Source organism: Schistocerca piceifrons, chromosome 1, assembly GCF_021461385.2.
Source record: "Schistocerca piceifrons isolate TAMUIC-IGC-003096 chromosome 1, iqSchPice1.1, whole genome shotgun sequence".
Classification (NCBI taxonomy): domain Eukaryota; kingdom Metazoa; phylum Arthropoda; class Insecta; order Orthoptera; family Acrididae; genus Schistocerca; species Schistocerca piceifrons.
Window position 1 is genome coordinate 164,785,437 of NC_060138.1, and position 22,197 is coordinate 164,807,633.

Sequence of the window (22,197 nt, forward strand, 5' to 3'; positions counted from 1 at the left end):
TTGACTATAGAACAATTCATTATTCATTACCCACTAGCCTGTTATCGTCGATAGCGTATCGATCTATAATTCTTCAACTTTTGAACTCCCTTTATTTTTCGAATTGACAAAAATCATACGTAATATTGAGTACAATAAAATACATTTCTGTCCAGCAACCTCTAATTTTTCGAAATGTTAACTCGCAGTCAAATTATTACCACATGCACAGTGGTAACGCAATAATAATTCGGTGGGGATATCCGAGACATTATTACGTTTTAAACAATGAACAATAGGACTGATATCGAGTTACTGAGTGAGAACATTGTTTCTTGACCTCTAGTTCGCCTGAGTTTTAATGTATTTTTAGTGATTATAAATTGGTGAAACTTATGTTGTGGTGGCTTACATAATGGATGTACCGCAGAAGAAGAAGCAGTACGCTCAAAAATATCGGGATGCGTGGGAAGCAGAACCTGAATTCAATGGATGGCTGAAACCAGTCGTTGGAGACTTATCCAAGGCAAGATGTCAAGTACGTGCAACAGAGTTTTACGCTAAATTGTGTGACATTAGAAAGCATTCGAAAACTATTAAGCATAAACAAAAAATTTATTTAAAAAGAAACACAAACCACCTTACCTGTAAAAATTGTTCCGAAAACTACAGTTAGAATAGCAAGCAGAGCGGAAGGTGCCCTTTCTTTATTTATTGCTGAAAATTGTTCTATTTTAGCTGTAGATCATTTAGGAATACTGTGCAAGAAGGTGTTTTCCGGTGATGAGGGCGCTAAAAACATGCAATTACATCGTACAAAGTGCACTAACAGTATAACTTAAGTTTTGGCTCCATTGAAGATATTGGTAACCAAAAATAGATGAATCCACAGATGTATCAATATCTAAAATTCTAGGTATCGTTATACGGTACTATAGTGTAAACAACCAAACCATTAGATCAGCATTTCTCAAACTCGCTGTAGTAGAAACTGCAGATGCAAGAAATCTGGTTGCTGTTCTTGTGAATTCTTTGAAAGATCTCAAACTTTCAATCGCTAATATGATAGGAATTGGCACAGATAATGCTTCTGCAATGGTCGGAATAAACAATGGGCTTTTCGAACAACTCAAGAGAGAATATGGTTTGAAGCATTTGGTATTGATCCGTTGCATTTGTCACTCTTCAGCTTGCAGTTTCGAACGCCTCAGTGAATACCATACCTAGAAACATAGTTTCTTGTACGGGAAACCTACAATTGGTTCTCCATTTCACCCAAAAGACAAGAGGAATATAAAAAGGTTTATGAGACAATAAATTGTGGAAAACAGCCACTAAAAATTTTGAAGGTCTGCGCAACATGTTGGTTTTCAATTGAACCAGCAATACCAAGAATTCTGGAGCAGTGGGAAGAACTAAAGCTACATTTATCACTTGCCATGGTTCAAGACAATTGTTACACTGCCGATCTTTTGTACAAGATGTATTGTGACGACTCAAATCATCTTTACATGATTTACCTTAAACATGCTTTAAAAGACGCACAAATAGCATAAAAGAAATTCAACAAAGACTGCCAAGTAACGTTACGATCCTGGAAAAAATGTCAATGCTGAATGTTGAAGAAACACTAAAAGTGAATAAAAATAATGCTGTAGCGGATGAAGCCAAAGAATTGGGTTTTAGTGGCGATTTCGTAGACGGTATGCTGCAAGAATGGCATAATATCAACTTCATTAGGTGGAATAACACTACTAACACTGTTCGATTTTGGAGTGAGGTTGTGCAGTATAAAAATGCCGCAGGGGAGAATCCTTTTTCTTTGATTTCACAGCTAGCAATGACTGTTCTATTCAAATGCAGAAGTGGAAAGAATATTCAGTTTTATGAACATTATAAAAACTAAACATAACAGATTATCGTTAAAGACAATTAATGCTTTGATCATATTGAGAGACCAGCTGAAGAAACAAAATAAAGATTGTGCATCTTCTGACATACCGTCAGACGTATTGGAGCTTATTGGAACGAACAAGAGTTATTCTTTTGCGACAAAACCAGTCGAACTGCAACATCATCTTTCGATCGACGTTCAACCCTCTACATGAACTACAGTTCTGTCAGAGCATGAAACGGAAGAGTCATTCGAGCTTCTGAGTGACGACGATGAATAGCACACATACCGGTATGTATATATTTTGTAACCTAATTTGAGTTCTTGCTTTCTTTTGTTACAAATATAGTTGTATATTTCTAGTCTATTTGACTAATGTTATTGAAACAACAATTTAGGTGTTGCGTCAATTATGATAACATGTTTAATTAAACGTTAGCGTATTTTGCATGTATTCTGTTGCAAGAGATGCGTCATTTAATTAAGACAATATAGCAGTTACGTACGAGAATTTTTATTAATATTTTATTACACCCCCCCTCCCCCCCCCCACTGGCTTATTGCACCATTCACAGCACGAAATTTTCAGCACACCCCTAGTAAAACCAGTTTTAGCGACTTTCTAGCGACTTTTGATATTGAATCTAGCGACATGGGTTTTTTAGAGTTGGCAACACTGCCATATTGGTCTATTTGTTTTTGTTTGGTATTCGTGTGAATCGAGGAAGTCGAGTGATTGTCAAAAACTCGAGGAAAAAGAACTTCGTGTGGTGATTAAACATTACTTTACGAAAGACAAAACGCCTCAGGAGACTAAAGAGAAGCTTGATAAACATTACGGTGACTCTGCACCTCCGATTAGAACAGTTTATAAGTAGCCATTTTCGGAGTGGCCATATGGGCACAAGTGATGCTGAACGTTCTGGACGCCCTGTGGAGGTTATGACTCCAGAAATCATTGATAAAATCCATGATATGGTGATGGATGACACGAGTTAATGTGCGTGAGATTGCTAGTGCTGTGGGCATCTCGAATGAATGGGTACGTAATAATTTGCAGAAACACTTGCACATGAGAAAGCTGCCGGCCGCGGTGGTCTAGCGGTTCTAGGCGCTCAGTCAGGAACCGCGCGACTGCTACGGTCGCAGGTATGAATCCTGCCTCGGGCATGGATGTGTGTGATGTCCTTAGGTTAGTTAAGTTTAAGTAGTCCTAAGTTCTAGGGGAGTTATGACCACAGATGTTGAGTCCCATAGTGCTCAGAGCCAGCCATGAGAAAGCTATTCGCAAGATGGGTTCCGCGATTGCTCACACTTGACCAAAAATGGAATCGTGTGAAGTGTTGCAGGGATGGTTTGCAGCTGTTCAGGAAGAATCCGCAGGGCTTTAAGCGTTGTTTCGTCACTGTGCATGAAACATGGATACATTACTATACTCCTGAGACCAAAGAACAATCTTAACAATGGGTTCCCAAGCGAGATTCTGCACCAAAAAATGCGAAGATCATTCCATCTGCCGGAAAGGTTATGGCGATTGTCTTTTGGGATTCGCAAGGCATAAACCTCATCGACTATCTGGAAAATAGTAAAACTATAACAGGTGCATATTATTCATCGTTACTGGACCGTTTGAAAACCGAGCTGCAAGAAAAACAGCCGGCGATTGGACCACAAAAAAGTCCGTCACGACAATGCAGCAGCACAAACCTCAACAGTTGTGGTCGCAAAATTAATGGAAATAGGATTCCAGCCCGTTTCACATCCCCTCTATTCTTCAGACTTGGCTCCCTCGGACTACTATTTGTTCCCCAATTTGAAGAAATGGCTGGTGGGACAAAAATTTTATTCAGATGAGGAGGTGATTGCAGCAACCAGATTTGGACAATTCCCATTATTGGGAAGGGATCAACAAATTACAGCAGCGTTGGACGAAGTGTATAAGTCTAAAAGGAGACTATGTCGAAAAATAAAAAAGGTTCACCCAAAACATGTAAGTAGTTTTTATTTTTGCACTGACTTTTCAAACACCTCTTGTAGAGCATAGTTGATGGTGGATGCATCTTTGTTAGTGGTCAAATTGACTTCTAGAAAAATGCTACAAAATTTGGAAAAAATTACACCTTTCTATACCACCATCACTTTGGCGGGGCAGATATCTATTATTTATGGGGGAAACGGAATCATAGCTTGGAGACTGTGGCCAGATCATTTAAGGTTCTGCGCTTGCACTCAAGTTGGCAAAACGCTTCATGATGAACGGGAATTAATCTCAACGTCATTGTAGCAAGCTCCAAATGAATAAACGGCAGAATACTGATTCTATTCGTCCATTGTGTCTCCACGCCACGATCCGTTAAGCTCGTATTGATCGTTAGGTGTAACAATAAAGCAATAAAACGTTTCATTTATTATATGGCCATCAGGAGCACTAGTTTAACTGCAAATGGTTCTAAAGATAATACATGACACACCAAATTTGTCTGCCGTGCGGTTAAAGGCGCTGCGGTCTGGAGCCGCAAGACCGCTACGGTCGCAGGTTCGAATCCTGCCTCGGGCATGGATGTTTGTGCTGTCCTTAGGTTAGTTAGGTTTAACTAGTTCTAAGTTCTAGGGGACTAATGACCTCAGCAGTTGAGTCCCATAGTGCTCAGAGCCATTTGAACCATTTGAGCCAAATTTGTCTACGCAAAAGAAAGATTAATTAATGGTACGCAACAAACGCAGCTATAGTGCATTCTATCAGTACAAATGCTAAAAGGCAAGAGAGAGCGATCCGAGCAGGAACGCTCTTCACTTCTTGTTGTTGTTGTGGTCTTCAGTCCTGAGTCTGGTTTGATGCAGCTCTCCATGCTACTCCATCCTGTGCAAGCTTCTTCATCTCCCAGTACCTACTGCAACCTACATCCTTGTGATTCTGCTTAGTGTATTCATCTCGTGGTCTCCCCCTATGATTTTTACCCTCCACGCTGCCCTCCAATACTAAATTAGTGATCCCTTGATGCCTCAGAACATGTCCTACCAACCGATCCCTTCTAGTCAAGTTGTGCCACAAACCCCTCTTCTCCCCAATTCTATTCAATATCTCCTCGTTAGTTAAGTGCTCTGACCATCTAATCTTCAGCATTCTTCTGTAGCACCACATTTCGAAAGCTTCTATTCTCTTCTTGTCTAAACTATTTATCGTCCACGTTTCACTTCCATACATGGCTATACTCAACACAAATACTTTTAGAAACGACTTCCTGACATTTAAATCTATACTCGATGTTAGCAAATTTCTCTTCTTCAGAAATGCTTTCCTTGCCACTGCCAGTCCACATGTTATCCTCTCTACTTCGACCATCATCAGTTATTTTGCACCCCAAATAGCAAAACTCATCTACTACTTACTTACTTAAAAAAATTATTACAATCGATCGCAATCAGCCACAGTCTGACTGCCGCTATACCTTTAAAATATTATTTATGAAATGGTAGTTACATTTCACAAAATTAATGTACATAACTTATTTAGATTTGATGTTATTTACAGTAAATAAATAGATAAGTACACATTTTCGTGCTTTCCGTACATGTGATCTATGTAGACGTGCTGTACAGACAAATAAACGACAACAATTTCAGAAAAAATGGACGATTTATTCAAGGGAAAAAACTACACAAATTGAGCCAGTCAGTAGCGCGTTGGTTCACCTCCAATCATTGTGTAAGTAGTTATTCGTCTTGGCATTGGTTGACAAAGTTGCTGGATGTTGTTCTGAGGGATATCGTGCCAAATTCTAACTGGCGTGTTAGATTGTCAAAATCCCGAGTTTGTTGGCGGGCCCTACCTATAATGCTCTAGCGTTTTCAGTTGGGGAGAGACCCGGTGACTTCACTGGGCAAGGTAGCGGTTGGCAACACCGGGTCAAGCAGTATAAACTCTTCGCTGGGCGCGGGCTGCCATTATCTTGCTGAAATGTATGCGCAGGATGGCTTGCCATGAAGGGCAACAAAACAGGGCGCAGAGTATCGTCGACGTACCGCTGTGCTGTATGGGTGCCGCGAATGTTGCCAAAGGGATCCTGCTGTCAAAATGGCGCCTCAGGTCTTCACTCCTGATTATCGGTTCGTACGGCGGGCGACAGTCAGCTTGTTATCTCACTGCTGTCTCGACGTCTACAGACGCGTCTTCGGTGGTCATCGGGCTCAGTTCGAAGCGGTACTCATCACTAAAGACACTTCAGTCAATGAAATTCCAGGCCGAATGTGCCCGACACAACCGCAGATGGGCTTGTTGATGGACAGAGGTCAATGATAGTCAGCGCATGGGGGCGCCCTGAGCTCAACCGCCTTTCTGTGAGCCGCCTATCAACGGTCCTTGGGGTCAATGGAGCACCAGTTGCACGTCGCATCGTTGATAACGATGAAGTTGGGGCTCTGGGAGCCTCTCCGACGATTGCTCGGTTCTGAGATTCTGTCGTCTCTCTAAGTCAACTGCTTGCTTCTTGAAGATGTGTTCGTTCGCACATAGTTTACACATTCCTGCCAACATCGTCGAAGAGTGGCATCGAAATGACGAGGAATTCGCTGTTTTTTCCAACTGGATTCACTGAGCTCAGCTACACGTCCTCTCTCAACTGCTGACATCTGCGTACGAGGCGTGTTTTTTAAGTAAGTACCGTTTTGAAATTAAAAAAAGACGTGCTAACATATCTCAATAATTTTATTTTTACATGAAAGTCTGTACCTTAATCTACGCACTGACGCCATTATAGTCTGATTCTTCCTTGTTTACGTTGTGTACTGATTGTTTAAGATGCCACCGATAATCGTGGGTCCCGCCGACTGTGAAGTACGGGCTGTTTTAAGATTTCTTAGTGCTAAAGGCCTAAAAGCGATCGATATTCATCGTGAGATCTGTGCAGTTTACGGAGAAAACATTATGAGTGATGGAATGGTAAGAAAGTGGGTGAGAGCATTTAAAGAGGGCCGTACAATATGCATGATGAACAACGGAGCGGGCGTCCTTCGGTCGTTAATGAAAGTTTGGTGCAGGAAGTGGACAATAAGGTGAGAGAAAACAGACGCTTTACGATTTCCTCCTTGCGAGATGACTTTCCTAATGTTTCTTGTAGTGTTTTGTATGGCATTGTGACCGAGCACTTGAATTACCGAAAATTGTGCGCACGTTGTGCACCGAAAATTTTGACGGATGTGCACGAAACCAAACGTTTAGACAGTGCATTGACTTTCCTTGAGCGGTACCACAACGACTGTGATGATTTCTTAAGCCAAATTGTTACGGGCGATGAAACATGGATGGCCTACTTCACACCAGAATCAAAGCAACAGTCCGTGGAAGTTGAGCAAGGGCATCGTTTTGCTGCAAGACAATACCTGTCCGCATATGGCGAATCAGACTAAAGATCTCATCACATCTCTTCGGTGGGGAACTATAGATCATCCTCCGTACAGCCCCGATCTTGCGCCCAGTGACTACCATCTGTTCCAGCACTTGAAGAAACACCTGGGCGGTCAGTATCTTCAAGACGATTACGAAGTCAAAACAGTGGTGATGCAGTGGTTAACAAGTCAGGCGGCAGACTCCTATGAGGAGAGTATTCAAAAACTGGTACAACGTTATGACAAGTGCCTCAATATTGACGGAAATTATGTAGAAAAGTAGATTAAGGTACAGGCTTTCATCTAAAAATAAAATTATTGAGATATCTTAGCACGTCTTTTTTTAATTTCAAAACGGTACTAATTAAAAAATACGCCTCGTATATTGTTCAAACGCCTGTCTGGGAAGTACTGTTCAACTGAGTACACGGAATGAAATTCGCAAGGACTTTGTGCCCTGGTATCGACATGTCCCATGTTTACTAAACTTGTCAACAGCGTCGTCTTGTATGTTTTATAGGATAATCGCAAAAAAATGGGTTTCATCATATTTATCGTCGATATTAGTAAACTAAGAAACATCAGTAACGGAGTAGATAAGAAAAGGCACTTTTAGTTCGCTTCCACGACCTTGAAAGTATAGCAGTTTGCAAGTATGAAAACAGCTGTTCTAGCAGTCAAACAATCGCTTCGTGTCACGCTTAAAACACTTTTAAACCAATAATGAGGCAAGTATTGTAGAATTCGGTACTTCGTTGGCCGCCGGCTGCCTGGAAAAATTGCACGATGTCTAATCGTACAGCTACAATACATGTCACGTCAAATTCCTACTTTCCTTTTTCCCTCCAATCTTCACAACCATGATGCTCTTGTGTTTGTCATGGCAGACATACTACAAATACCCGCAGCACTATCTTAAATTTTTATTCAGTTTTAGGAACACCGTTTATAACTTTTCAAAGACTAGCACAACGAAGATCTTGAAATGAACAAGCATTTACATGTATTTTATAACAGTGTACTATGGTAACATAAGATTGTTACTCCGTGGAGTATCAACGCCCACTGAAAGCTGCTTTCTTTGCGCAGTGTTGGCAGCACTGCACCGCTGTCGCGGTTTGCCGTTCCACATCATCCGGCTGCAGTCGGAACTGGCGGCGTTGACGCGGCGGAATATCTTTTTGGACAACATTGGTAAGTAGTCTTGTCAAACTGCTTTTAAGATAGTGTTATGTGTAATTAGGGCGGCAGAAATGCATGTTGTAACAATGTTTTAACTGGCAGGGCGTATTTTTATCCGCATTCTGTGACAGCTTCGGCCACGCGGCTTGGCTGCGAGGTAATCTGCAGGGCTTCTATGCACTTGGCGTCTTCCATGTTATCAAACAGAGGTGTGTGTGTGTGTGTGTGTGTTTTATCAGCTCTTTTATGCTTGTCTCGATCGATTCATATGTCGGAAACTTATAAATAATATACTATTTGTGCGAGGCTTTATTTTAAGCACAACTGTATATACACACGCTTGTGTTTGCCCATGATTCTTAAATTGACATCGATGTAAAGCTGTATAAATTAGCTGTTAGCTAAATCAGATGCCTCCTGTACACGCTTCTTTACAATTTTTTTTACTTATGGTTGTTGATATTCTGCATCATGATATTAGTATGGAAAGATGTCAACCATACCGCGAAAGTCTTCTTACGAAGTTCCAAGGACCAGTATTAAGTGGAGAATCTAGGAGTATTATAGAACCCCCTACCCACCACTACCGTAGGGACCACGAATCCAAGATTAGACTAACTACAACAGCAGAGGCATTTAAACTGTGACTTGTCACTCGTTCCACGCACTAATGGAACGTGAGAAAACACAACTAGATGGTACAGTGGGTAGTGTCCCTTGCCGTACACTTCATAGAGATGTGAGACTATGAAAGTTGATGCAGATGTAGATAGTAATAGTGGAATACAATGGCCAAACGTCGTTACACAAACACTTTTGAGAACCTCAAAGAAGGCGTTATTACACTTAACCGATAGTCGAGGGTTCGATGCTGCTTCCATGTGAATGAGAAATCTGTCATATGCATAACTGCTTTTCAAAAATTCACAGATAAGGCGCAACATAACACAGATATGCAATAAAATTCTTGTTCCTCTGCATTTGCCACCACTCGGACACTACGGAAGAAAGAAAACTCTGGAGATTATAGCAGTAATAGCCGATGTTTGGTTTCGTGTCAATGCAGTAGCAAGCTTCTAGGACGTCCACTTAATCGTTTCAGAGAGTGAGACAGGAAAATTATTATATACACCTTTACAGTTTTTCCTTAAAAAAGACCCAAAGATTGGTTTGTAATCGGCGGTGTCGGTCTTGCAGTTATTACAAGATTTTATGACTTACATAATTTAAGAAAATTCTCACTGTCTGAGTTGAAGAGATGAAATGCTTCTGATAGAAATACGGAAGACAAAGTTCCTCAGTACTGATCACAATCACGACTTGCCACCTGAAGATGTAGCACAGCACTCGAAACGCGCGGGCCCTGTTAAAGAAGTAGCGACAGTTATTGACCGCAGCTCTTATCACAACTACGTCACTTTTATGACGCTTTCTTCCCAGTTTTTATCTCGTATTGGAAGATAACTGAAATAAATATAGAAAAGTAAATGTCATAACGATATATCGAGGTTACGCGACACTGACCTTAGCAACATCTACGCGGTCTTCTTGCGTTCGCCGTTTTCGTATTTGTTGCGTCTTTCACCTCCATGCGATGGAGATGGACTAAGCTGTGCCGTAATCTGGGAGGAAGAAGGGTTTAGTCATGAACAGAGATCATCCTGAAGACACTGACCATCTTTCATGAGTTACACGACACACGAGATGCCACACTGCTTTTGTAAAACAGAAACCAGCTTTTTACTGGGATTGCGTTGTTGTTATTATTTCTCTTAGAAATTAAGTTATTGGAAGGTATTTATTGCGAATCACTGAATGTTATGTAATTTCGAGAGAAGTGAAGATCAGGGTTTAACGTCCATCGACGGCGATGTCATTAGAGACGGATCACAAGATCGCATTCGGACAGGAAGAGGAAGGAAATCAGCCGGGCCCTTTAAGCCTGGAATTTGCCTCATGTGATTTAGGGAAATCGCTGAAAACGTAAATCGGGACGAGTCCTCAGCGCCACCTCGTAGGGTCACGTAGATTCGAGATACTGCTTTATCGAGGTAACAGGACGGCGGCATTCTGGTATGTTCCCTGACAATTTACAAAGCTGTGCCACATAATCATCAAGAATTGAACCGTTCCTGGTTAATGCGGTGTAAAATTGTGCCAACGTTCAGGTAAAATTTGACTGAAAGTGTTCTGTACAGAAGTGTTCCATAGTCTTCTCATGGCGTCCACAAGTCATTCTAATTAGCGTCTTCAGATGCACCTTGCACATCACCTGAAGACTTGTGATATAGTCCGTCACTGACTCACGGCTGTTTATCGTCTACACCGACATCAAACATATCTTTCGATTGCTTCTGATTAAAAGTATTTTTGCATAATATTGTGTCTAGCCAAAATTTTCACCTGTTAGTTAGTTGGTAGTTCAAATGGTTCAAATGGCTCTGAGCACTATGCGACTTAACTTCTGAGGTCATCAGTCGCCTAGAACTTAGAACTAATTAAACCTAACTAACCTAAGGACATCACACACATCCATGCCCGAGGCAGGATTCGAACCTGCGACCGTAGCGGTCGCTCGGCTCCAGACTGTAGCGCCTAGAACCGCACGGCCATTCCGGCCGGCTTAGTTGGTAGTGATTGGGTTTTCTTTCTATAAATTATGCCTATCATTCCCAAAATTTATTTGTAGCCCTGTGTTTAATGTGCAATGAAGAATAGATTCCGTGAGCTAGTCACATCAAAGCTAAGACTTGGTTTTAGAGACTTTTTAGAAATATCTGTTGGAAGTTAAGGGTTCTGCCTAAGCCGAAGCGTGAGGTCGTACCACTTGGGTTCATACTCCTAGCTTCCTATACTTAAACACATAGACCAGTCTTCATATAGATACGTAGCCAACGTAATTCCAGGTTCATATCCCATAGGTCAAAAGCTATCGTTTGATATGCATGGGGATAATATTTCATGGTGGTATTACGAAAATTTTTCTTTTATTTTCTTCCTAGCAATACCACTTTCATGTCCAACCTTTTCAATCAAAACATTCTAGACATAATTTGCATCTATAAAGAAACGGCACGAATCACTGACGCATACAGCACATTGGGCTGTAGCCTAAATTAACAATATACTGGCTAATAATTACGGTTAGAGTCATGTAATTATTATGACCTGCAGCTCGCCGTAAGTTTGAAACATGACGACACAAACCAAAGATAAAAAGATGGCTCAGTGGGAGAAGGCAGTATGAAGCCAGATGAGACTCGAGATGTACCATACATGTCACATGTTTAGCCTTCAGTTTGTATATGTGGTACAGATTTTATATTGACGACACTGATTTGCCATATTGAAATTTTAATTTAAGTTAGTGCTTTGTCTTTGTTTATTTATTGTGAAACTTCTTTATTTAAATGTGTGTGTCTGTACTTCAATTGCTGAATAACTGAGAAGATGAAACTTCTACGTTATTTGACTCTGAAACAGCTGAATAAAACAGAATGTGCAGAGCCTACTTTCTCTTTAAGTTTTCTGATCATGTCAACACTGAGCCCACAATACTTGTATTCTAGCGCAACGCAATCTGACTGCTCAAAAAAATTACAACCTGGCTTCAAATAATTAATTCAAAAGAATGGCCCTGACTAAAAAGAAATCCTAACAATAACCTATACATTTCATTAAGCACTTACCATTGATTAAAAAAAAAAAGGCATACAGCTCGCGTACAGAACAGTTGCGCAACTCAATCTTGAGTTCTCCTCGAGTGTCTGCGCCCACCATCAATACGGATTAAAGGAAGACATAAAAAAAAATTCACAAACGTACCTTTACATTTGTTACCTGTCGTTTCGATCAGTACGACTGTATTACGGAAAAGAGCCTCGAGCTTAGAAGGGAATCCTTGCAAAACAAAACAATTTCCAAGAATGATTGCCTATCGAAGTCGCGGGGTCCAAACGATACATATCGATCATGCGACTCTGGTGGCGGCCGTTATGATCAATTGGTTGTGATCGTCATTTTTACTGTTTTCCGTCGTTCCCTTAGTTGCAATAAGTTACGCACTTCTGCGAATTAATGGAAAAAAGGGAATTGTTCGCGTAGCGTACACATCACTTGGAGTTTCACATGACGACAACATCGACGACGAGTAAGGTAAGTCACCTCCTTATTAATTACAAGTATTTTTGTACCGGTCTTCTTTTGTCATTGCTGTAGTGCCCACCGTAAACAGACTCATAAAGCCCGCCACCAGAGTCGTGTGATCCATTTAAGATTGTACATTCTATATGTATCGTTTATACCCCACGACTTCGATAGGCAATCATTCTTGGAAATTACCAACAAAAGACTTATCTTAATAGCAGACACTACAGAGGATGATTAGAGAACTAGGATTTGCCACCGACTGCAGAATGAAAACACTACTCCAACATTCATCTCGCCTAAGGTCAATGGCCTTACCACGCAGGATGCACCAGTTCTCGCCAAAATTTAACACTTTCGGTCCGATTAGTACCACAATTTTTTTTTTTTTAGTAATATCTTTTGCCCGGTTTGAATGGCCCGTCACGAATTCCTCTACTGCGCCGACCTCTTTATCTCAGAGTAGCCCTTGCAACCTACGTCCTCAGTTACTTGCTGGATTTATTCCAGTATCTGTCTTCCTCTACAGCTCCCTGCATTGCCATGGAAGTTACTCCGTGATGTCTTAACAGATGACCTTCAAACCTGTCCCACCTTCTTGTCAGTGTTTTCCATATATTCCTTTCATCGCCGATTCTGCGGAGAACCTTCTCGTTCCTCCCTTATCAGGACATATAATTTCCAACATCGCACGACATTATTATTTATTACGACGTCATTATTTATTATTAACATCGCGCTTAATGGCAAATTAAGGGAGACTACGGCTCGTACAGAGACATGCAGACAATCATTTTTCCGTTGCTGCATTTGCGGATGAAATAGGAAATGAAATAACTAGCTATAGTACAATGTAACCCCGACATGCGCTGCACAGTGGCTTGTATTGGGGAATAAAAGACACAGTTAGGGGAGAATACGAGCTCGGTAGTAGGAATGAAAGAGGAGAAAGGGTTACGCGATACATTTTAGCTATTTATGCCAAATCCGCTTTTCAACCAGAAGGAGGTAAACTTGGAAAAGGATGGAAACACGGAACGATAGCAGCTAGATTACATCATAGTGAGAAAGTCATCCCCCAAATCAGTTTTTTTTTTTTTTTAAATAGAGATGGGGCCCCTCGACGCCCGCACCAACGTGGTGACCAAACCAAGAGTTCTACTGTCACCTCCGTCAACATGTTAGTTATCTTGTAAGTGGATCACAGGATGCTGGGCTGTGATGTTGTCCGTGCGTCTGGGTAAGGCTACGCATTGACACGGTCCATCAGGTGATAGTGGGCGAAACGCGAGTGAGGGTAGCGATTTGAAGAGCAGAGGGGAAAAAAGCGCCAAGGCTCGTGCCGTGGGAAAAAAACCTCTGCGACAGTGGGATGGGTAGTAAGAGAAGTAGTGGCTTACTAGCTGCGATAGTTCATGCAAGGTTGGATTTGTTAGTATGGGTATCATGCATCATTACCGTGGCAAGCGATGGCGATGTATCCCAGTTGCTGCAGCCGCTACATTCCTGGAACAATCAAGATCGTTATATAGTAGTGGGAGATCGGCCATAGATCATCTCACTGTGTGGGGGACGTGTGGAGCTTGTCTGCATGCAGTGTACGGTACGGCTTCCCTGCGTGGTGCCAGTCATTCGACAGTGTATTCCAGCTGGATGTCCAGTAATGGGTCTGATTAACAGGGGCTCGCCTGTACCGTTGTGTTTGCGTGTGCTTGACCATAGATGTTAGGTCCTTACAAGTATGTCTTTTGGTCTTTTATGTTTCCATCTATGGTTGTGGTCGTAGTTCCCCAGACTCAGAATAAACGGGTTCTGCGAATGTCTGGAGTTTCTGTATAGTCTTGTGGTGAGTTTGTGGATTACCTCCGTGAGAGTCTCAAGTCGGTATTCCCGGTGAAGGTCCGCGAGGCGTGTGTATCGTGGAGCATTGCTTATGATTTTGAGTACTTTGTTTTGTATGAGCTGCAGACGGTGCAGGCGTGTAGGCGCAGCGTATCCCCAGACAGGAGCTGCGTACGTCATCAGGGGTCGAATAAGTGTCATGTGCATGAACCTCGACACCCTTCTGTTCAGTGTGCTACGCCTGTTGAGCATAGGATAGAGCTGTTTGAGCCTCGCGCTAGCTCGGTTGGTCATGTGTTGTATGTGGTCCCCGCAAAGTAATTTCCGGTCCAGCCAGACACCGAGGTATTTTACTTTCTCACGGAAACGTATTGGGCGTGCATGTAGAGTTATTGGTCTGCAGTATCGGTGTTTGCGCAGTTGCTTCGGTCTTCTAGTGAACAGAACGGTTTCGCACTTGTCGACGTTTACTCTAACACGCCATTTCTTCAACCAAGGCTCAGCCACTGTGAGTGCAGTCTGTAAGCGTGACGTAATGTTTGATGGTTTCCAATCTTGCGCGAGGATGGCTGTGTCATCCGCGTAGATTGCCATCGTTGTGTTGTGTGTAGTTGGGAGATCGTTTATGTAGAGGTTAAATAGTAGGGGCCCTAGGATGCTTCCCTGGAGTACTACCGCGTGTATACCGTGTCGTGTTGATTGTTTTCCCTGCACGTCAGTGTTGAAACTCCTGTCTGTGAGGTATGAGTGTATTAGACGCACCAGCCCGTCGGGGAATCCCGCGTCGCTGAGTTTGCGAATGAGGCCGTTGTGCCATAGACGGTCGAAAGCCTTTTCGATGTCCAGGAACACCGCCCCTGTAGCTTTGTTTATGTTGAAGCCATGTGTTATATGTTTAACGACCCGCAAGAGTTGTTGTGTTGTGGAGTGGTGATTCCTGAAGCCGAATTGCTCCGGTCTCAGGATGTCATTTGTTATGCAGTGCCTAGTGATGCGTTTGAGAATCACCTTCTCAACAATCTTACTGGGCGAGCTCAGAAGGCTGATGGGTCGGTAATTTTGTGGGAGGCTGTAGTCTTGTAAGTAGGCTGTTTATGTTTCCTTATTGGTAACGCCACGTAGCGCTCTGTATGTGCTGTGTGCAGTCTGTGGCTAGTTTTCATTGTTGTCTGCCATTGTAGTGTTGGGCAGCGGCAGCTGGATGTGAGCAGCGCGTAGCGTTGCGCAGTCGGAGGTGAGCCGCCAGCAGTGGTGGATGTGGGGAGAGAGATGGCGGAGTTTTGTAATTTGTCATGAACTGCTATATATATATTATGACTATTAAGGAAATACATTGTTTGTTCTCTATTAAAATCTTTCATTTGCTAACTATGCCTATCAGTAATTAGTGCCTTCAGTAGTTTGAATCTTTTATTTAGCTGGCAGTAGTGGCGCTCGCTGTATTGCAGTAGCTTGAGTAGCGAAGATTTTTGTGAGGTAAGTGATTTGTGAAAGGTATAGTTTAATGTTAGTCAGGGCCATTCTTTTGTAGGGATTATTGAAAGTCAGATTGCGTTGCGCTAAAAATATTGTGTCTCAGTTTTAAGCTCAGTCTTGTATAATTGTTCTAAGGGGACGTTTCAGTCTTTCCCCGGCTTCCTGAAAATCAGGCGAGGAAGTGTTGGTGTTTTAGTATGGCATTCGTTATGTGTGTTTGGTACTCAGTAGCTTTATCCGTGAACTCCTGGAGGACACGGTTTTGAATGCCATCATGACCAGGGGCTATACTAGCAGCAGAATGCATTATAGCCCAGGAGACTTCGGCTGTGCTAGCATTTCGAATGTCGTCGCGCGATGGTTGGGCTAGAATGCGTGTAACCTCCTGGTCAGTAGCAAGTGCGAACACTGGGTCTGATGGTACCAGGTTCGGTGTGAAGACGCTGCGAATGTGCGGGCCATTAGTTCTGCTTCCTCTTCCGCTGAGTATGCAGGTTCGTCAGGCCCTGGAAGCGTTGGGGTATATATTTTCTCCCTGGTGAAATGTCGGGCTGGTTGCCACACGCCAGGTCGTGTGGTGTCCAGCCCTTCGAGTTTCTGGTTCCACTGTTGTGTTCTATGTGTTTGTATTTTATCGTGTATGATGCCCTGTAGCCTGTTAATGTGCCGTTTGAAGTACTGACGCCTGGTGCGCTGCCATTGTCTCCTGAGGCGATTCCTCATTGAGATTAGGCCCAGGATTTCCTGGGGCAGGGCTGCACTGCGTTGTTGTGAGGTGCGATCAGGTATGGTGCCCGCCTTTGCGTCCTGGACGGCGTTAGTGAGGGTTTCTACTGCCTCGTCAATTTGTGCTGTTTCGTTAATTTCGTGAATGGGTGGGATGTGGCTATCGAGCGTTTCCTTGAACAATGTCCAATTCGCACGCCCGTAGTCCAACATCTTGCGTTGTTTCATGTGCTGCAGTGTTTCCCCAATGTATAGTATTACAGGTTGGTGGTTTGAGGGCAGATCGTTTTCAACGGCAACGTTGAGTGTCAATGTAATGCCCTTGATGAGGGCCATGTCTAACACGTCTGGCCTGTGTCCCCTCTGATAGGGAATGTGCGTCGGTTCAGTCGGCGCTAGTATAATGTAGTTTCTGCCTAGTGAATGTTCATACAGTTTTTTGCCGTTGGGATTTCGTATGCGTGAATTCTATTCTGGGTATTTTGCGTTCAGATCTCCAGCGACTATTACTCGCGGTGAGATGTTGAATAGTGTGCTGATATCGCGTGTTGAAATGCCTACAGAACTGTTGTATACCGATATCAGTGTTGTGTAGGATCCGTTGAGCTTGACTCTGACGGCCGTAGCCTCGATTTTCTCCAGTTCAGGGAGCTCTATGTTTGTGTGCTCAATGTCTTTGTGTATGACGACTGCAGTTCCACCTGCCACGGCGTCTCCCGGTCGGTCGGCACGATAGACGCAGTAGCCAGGAAAGTTTAATTGTTTGTGCGGTTTAAGCTTAGTCTCGCTCAGTAGCGCGACAAGGATTCCCTTGCGCTCCATGAACGCGGCAAATTCTGCCCTTTTGTTGTGGATCGAGTCTGCATTCCAGAACAGGATCTGTGAAAGTGTGTGCGGGTCTGCTTTATGGGCCGGGTGTGGTATATTATTCATGTAAGAGTGTGAAAGAGTATTGTGATGTCAGTGTGTATGACAGCCCAGTATTGTCCGGGTTCGGCGCTCATGAGCTGAGTGATGAGTGTAGTGACGGCCGTCAGCACCTTGGTAAGGATTTGAACGGTCGTGTGTCGAGGGAATAGTGTTTCCAGTATTCCCCCAGGTGATGTGTTGGTGTTGGGTATGACAGCCTGAGGTGCTGTTGTAGAGTTAGCGGCCGCTTGTGCGGGTATTGGCGTGTTGTTAGGAGTGGCGTTTGTGTTTATGTTTTGTGACAGAGGTTGTGGCGCCTGTGTTACTTCTGTGCTGAGGGGGATGGTATTGTGGGTTACAGTCTCGATGTCTTGTTGACTGTTTTCCTTTGTGTTATTGGTCTGTTGTTGCTGGGTGGCCTGTTGTGGTGATTTGGTGTTCCCCGCCCTGTGTTTTTACGTGAACTTCTATTCCTTCTCTGGGCTTGGGGTTCTCGGGGTTCTCCTGTGGGTGTGTTTTCCTGTATAGCGTGTGTTTCTTCGCAGCACGTGACTTCCGGGAGTGGGATCGTGTTGTTTGGGGGCATAGGTGTTGGTACCCATGCTTGTTGGTTTTCAGGTGTTGTCTGTGGCTGTTGTGTAGCTGTTGCTGCGGTTGTTCCGCGTGTGTGTCAAGGGCGCTGAGGTTCCGCGGCCTGTGCCGTTCCGCCAGGGCGTGCAACTGTGGCAAACGTTACGCCGTTCCTTACTGGGTTCGGCGCTGGCCTTGGGCGTGGAATGTCGTACTGCACCCTGTTCTTGTCTTGGTTACGCTTCAGCACCTGTTTGTATGCACTGCACTGCCTGAAATTGGCCGCATGGGGCCCACTGCGGTTGGCACAGCGTCTCTGGTTTGTCTGTGTTTGTGTGCAGGTGTTGGATCTGTAATTGCCAGCACATACGCGGCAACAAGTTGCCACGCCACAGCGGAGGGCCGAGTGGCCGAACCGCTGGCAGTTGTTACATTGTTGGGGGACATTGGGTGGTTCGTCGTGTTCCACACGTACGTCCATCCGCAGAAACCTCTTTATCTGCAGGATGGCGCGGGAATCAGCCGTGTCGGCTAACTCAACCATGTAGTGTGGTAGCGGTGCGTGTGCGGGAGGCACGTTTACAGTCGAATCCCAGATAACAGAGCGCCGCCTGTACTGTCTCGTTTGGGGTACTTGGCTCCACTCCCTTGATCACGTACTGCTGGGTTCTCTCGTCCAGCGTTCTGTACGTGTTCGATCTTCCGATCTGTGAGGTAGGTCAGAAGATCTTATATTCGTTGTCTGTGGCAACGTACAGTGAGGCCCTAGACCCCGAGTACTTTGCGTGTAGTATACTGTTCATGTGCCTTTCCGCGAATGCAGTGTTAAGGGCACTAAGTTTCCCATAGTTTTGTATAACGACTAGGGGGAAACCAGTCTTGTGTTGTGAGGGCACTGCTGCGGCTTTGTGTGCTTTGTTGTTGTTCACCACAGCCGTGTTTGCGTTTTGTTTCGTGTTATTATTGTTGCTAGCCTGAGATGAGCTAGTAGGTGTAGGCAACAGCGCCTTTCGGTTGCCTAGGTTGCGAGTTTGGTTGCTCGCTTGTCTGTGTTGGTGTTTTTCTGGGTTTGCGTTTAGGGCCCTCCACCTGCCAGGGCTCTGTGTAGTGGTTTTCTGGATCGCTTCCGCCGCCGCTGCCTCGATCTCTTGAGGCTGCGGCGTCGGTGGGACAATGGTGCATGACTGTCCAGTAACAGGGGAGTGTAATGTTATGTTGAGTGTTGCTGTTTTGGTTGGTGAGACGTCCGCCCCGAGAAGTTCGGTGATTAGCCGGAGCGACTCGAGCTGCTTTTGCGCTTTCGCGCCAAGCTGTCGAACGTCGCCAGCCGCTCCCTTGCCTTCGGTAACGAGCGGGGCGCGAGTTTCGGCGGGTGCAGTCGATCCTCGCGTCTCGTGTGTTGCAGTCTTGCTGCGGGTAACAGCAGGGGAAGTGCTAGCAGCGTCCGCCATCTCGCACTTAGTATTATTTATTAGGTGGGGAGGGGGAAACGACAATTTTGCTTTTCTCGATAGGCGAGAAAAGTGTATCTTGTTCCCTATTGAAGTGGGAGCGCCCTACGTTATACTAACGTACTGGTACTGAAACAGAGGATGACAGACTAAAGGCCGAAATACTTAATGTCTTTTTCCAAAGCTGTTTCACAGAGGATGACTGCACTGTAGTTCCTTCTCTAGATTGTCGCACAATGACAAAATGGTAGATATCGAAATAGACGACAGAGGGATGGAAAAACAATTAAAATCGCTCAAAAGAGGGAAGGGCGCTGGACCTGACGGGATACCAGTTCGATTTTACACAGAGTATGCGTAGGAACTTGCCCTTCTTGCAGCGGTGTACCGTAGGTCTCTAGAAGAGCGTAGCGTTCCAAAGGATTGGAAAAGGGCACAGGTCATCCCCGTTTTCAAGAAGGGACGTCGAACAGATGTGCAGAACTATAGACCTATATCTCTAACGTCTATCACTTGTAGAATTTTGGAACACGTATTATGTTCGAGTATAATGACTTTTCTGGAGACTAGGAATTTACTCTGTAGGAATCAGCATGGGTTTCGAAAAAGACGATCGTGTGAAACCCAGCTCGCGCTATTCGTCCACGAGACTCAGAGGGCCATAGACACGGGTTCCCAGGTAGATTCCGTATTTCTTGACTTCCGCAAGGCGTTCGATACAGTTCCCCACAGTCGTTTAATGAACAAAGTAAGAGCATATGGACTATCAGACCAATTGTGTGATTGGATTGAGGAGTTCCTAGATAACAGGACGCAGCATGTCATTCTCAATGGAGAGAAGTCTTCCGAAGTAAGAGTGATTTCAGGTGTGCCGCAGGGGAGTGTCATAGGACCGTTGCTATTCATAATATACATAAATGACCTTGTGGATGACATCGGAAGTTCACTGAGGCTTTTTGCGGATGGTGCTGTGGTATATCGAGAGGTTGTAACAATGGAAAATTGTACTGAAATGCAGGAGGATCTGCAGCGAATTGACGCATGGTGCAGGGAATGGCATTTAAATCTCATTGTAGACAAGTGTAATGTGCTGTGAATACATAGAAAGAAAGATTCCTTATCATTTAGCTACAATATAGCAGGTCAGCAACTGGAAGCAGTTAATTCCATAAATTATCTGGCAGTACCCATTAGGAGTGATTTAAAATGAAATGATCATATAAAGTTGATCGTCGGTAAAGCAGATGCCAGACTGGGATTCATTGGAAGAATCCTAAGGAAATGCAATCCGAAAGCAAAGAAAGTAGGTTACAGTACGCTTGTTCGCCCACTGCTTGAATATTGCTCACCAGTGTGGGATCCGTACCAGAGAGGATTGATAGAAGAGATAGAGAAGAGCCAACGGAGAGCAACGCGCTTCGTTACACGATCATTTAGTAATCGCGAAAGCGTTACGGTGATGACAGATAAACTCCAGTGGAAGACTGCAGGAGAGACGCTCAGTAGCTCGGTACGGGCTTTTGTTGAAGTTTCGAGATCATACCCTCACCAAGGAGTCAAGCAGTATATTGCTCCCTCCTACGTATATCTCGCGAAGAGACCATGAGGATAAAATCAGAGAGATTAGAGCTCACACAGAGGCATACCGACAATCCTTCTTTCCACGAACAATACGAGACTCGAATAGAAGGGAAAACCGATAGAGGTACTCAAGGTACCCTCCGCCACACACCGTCGGGTGGCTTGCGGAGTATGTAGATGTAGATGCGCTGTTGGTGCAAGCGCGGCACCTAAAGGAGGTGCGGAAGAAGAATGGCCTGCAGCACGCGGGCGTGATCCCGTGAAGGAGCCCTGGTACTGCCTCAGAGTCCCTAAAAGAACGTGAGAATCACGTTGGGGGCGTTGGGTAACCGGAGGCTACCGGGAGCTGTGAGCCGAAGTTCCAGAGTGAAGTGCCTAGAACCGCTCGGCCATAAATTTCTACAAAATTATCTGGAAAAATCAATGTGTAAAGTCACCGGATACAAAAGTATTGAGGAATTACGATGAACATTAGAAGTTAGTCTGTAAATACTATGACTATGAACGCCACAGTAGACCACTTGAAGAGGAACGAACATCCGCAAAAAGGGAAAGGGAATAATTAAAGAGACAAATTGGTCAGGAGAAAAAAGCGTTTATTTTTACAAAACAATACTTTTTCTACATTTCAACATAATCCCCTTGAACATTTATGCATTTTTTCCAACGGGCTACAAGCTTTTTTGTTCCGGCTGAAAAGAACGCTTACTCTTGATGTTTGAACCAATTTCCTACAAACTTTTTCGCGTCGTCGTTGTCCTGGAACCTCTTCCCACGAAATGCATCCTTCAGTGCACCAAACTAATGGAAGTCACTAGGTGCTAAACCAGAACTGTAAGGGGGATGATGCAGTACTTCCCAACCCATTTTGTCGATGGTTTCACGGGTTAGTTGAGCAATATGAGGACGTGCGTTGCCTTGCTGGAGAATCACACCTCTCCTCTGCGATCCACGACATCTCTGTCTCATGGTTGGCTTCACCTTGTTTAAAAGCAAATCCGAGTAGTATTGGCTGTTCACTGTACGCTGCTCTTCGAGATAATCACAAAAAACTGG

The 22,197-nt window shown here is 44.0% G+C and overlaps 1 protein-coding gene across 1 annotated transcript in view; it reads left to right on the forward strand.

The window, feature by feature from the left end:
* LOC124785202 (organic cation transporter protein-like) overlaps positions 1-22,197 on the forward strand; it is a 332,709-nt gene that overhangs the window by 135,085 nt on the left and 175,427 nt on the right. Inside the window, exon 2 of the mRNA XM_047254162.1 lies at positions 8,348-8,452. The gene's annotated coding sequence lies outside the window, so the exon portion shown is untranslated. The remainder of the gene's footprint in view (positions 1-8,347; positions 8,453-22,197) is intronic.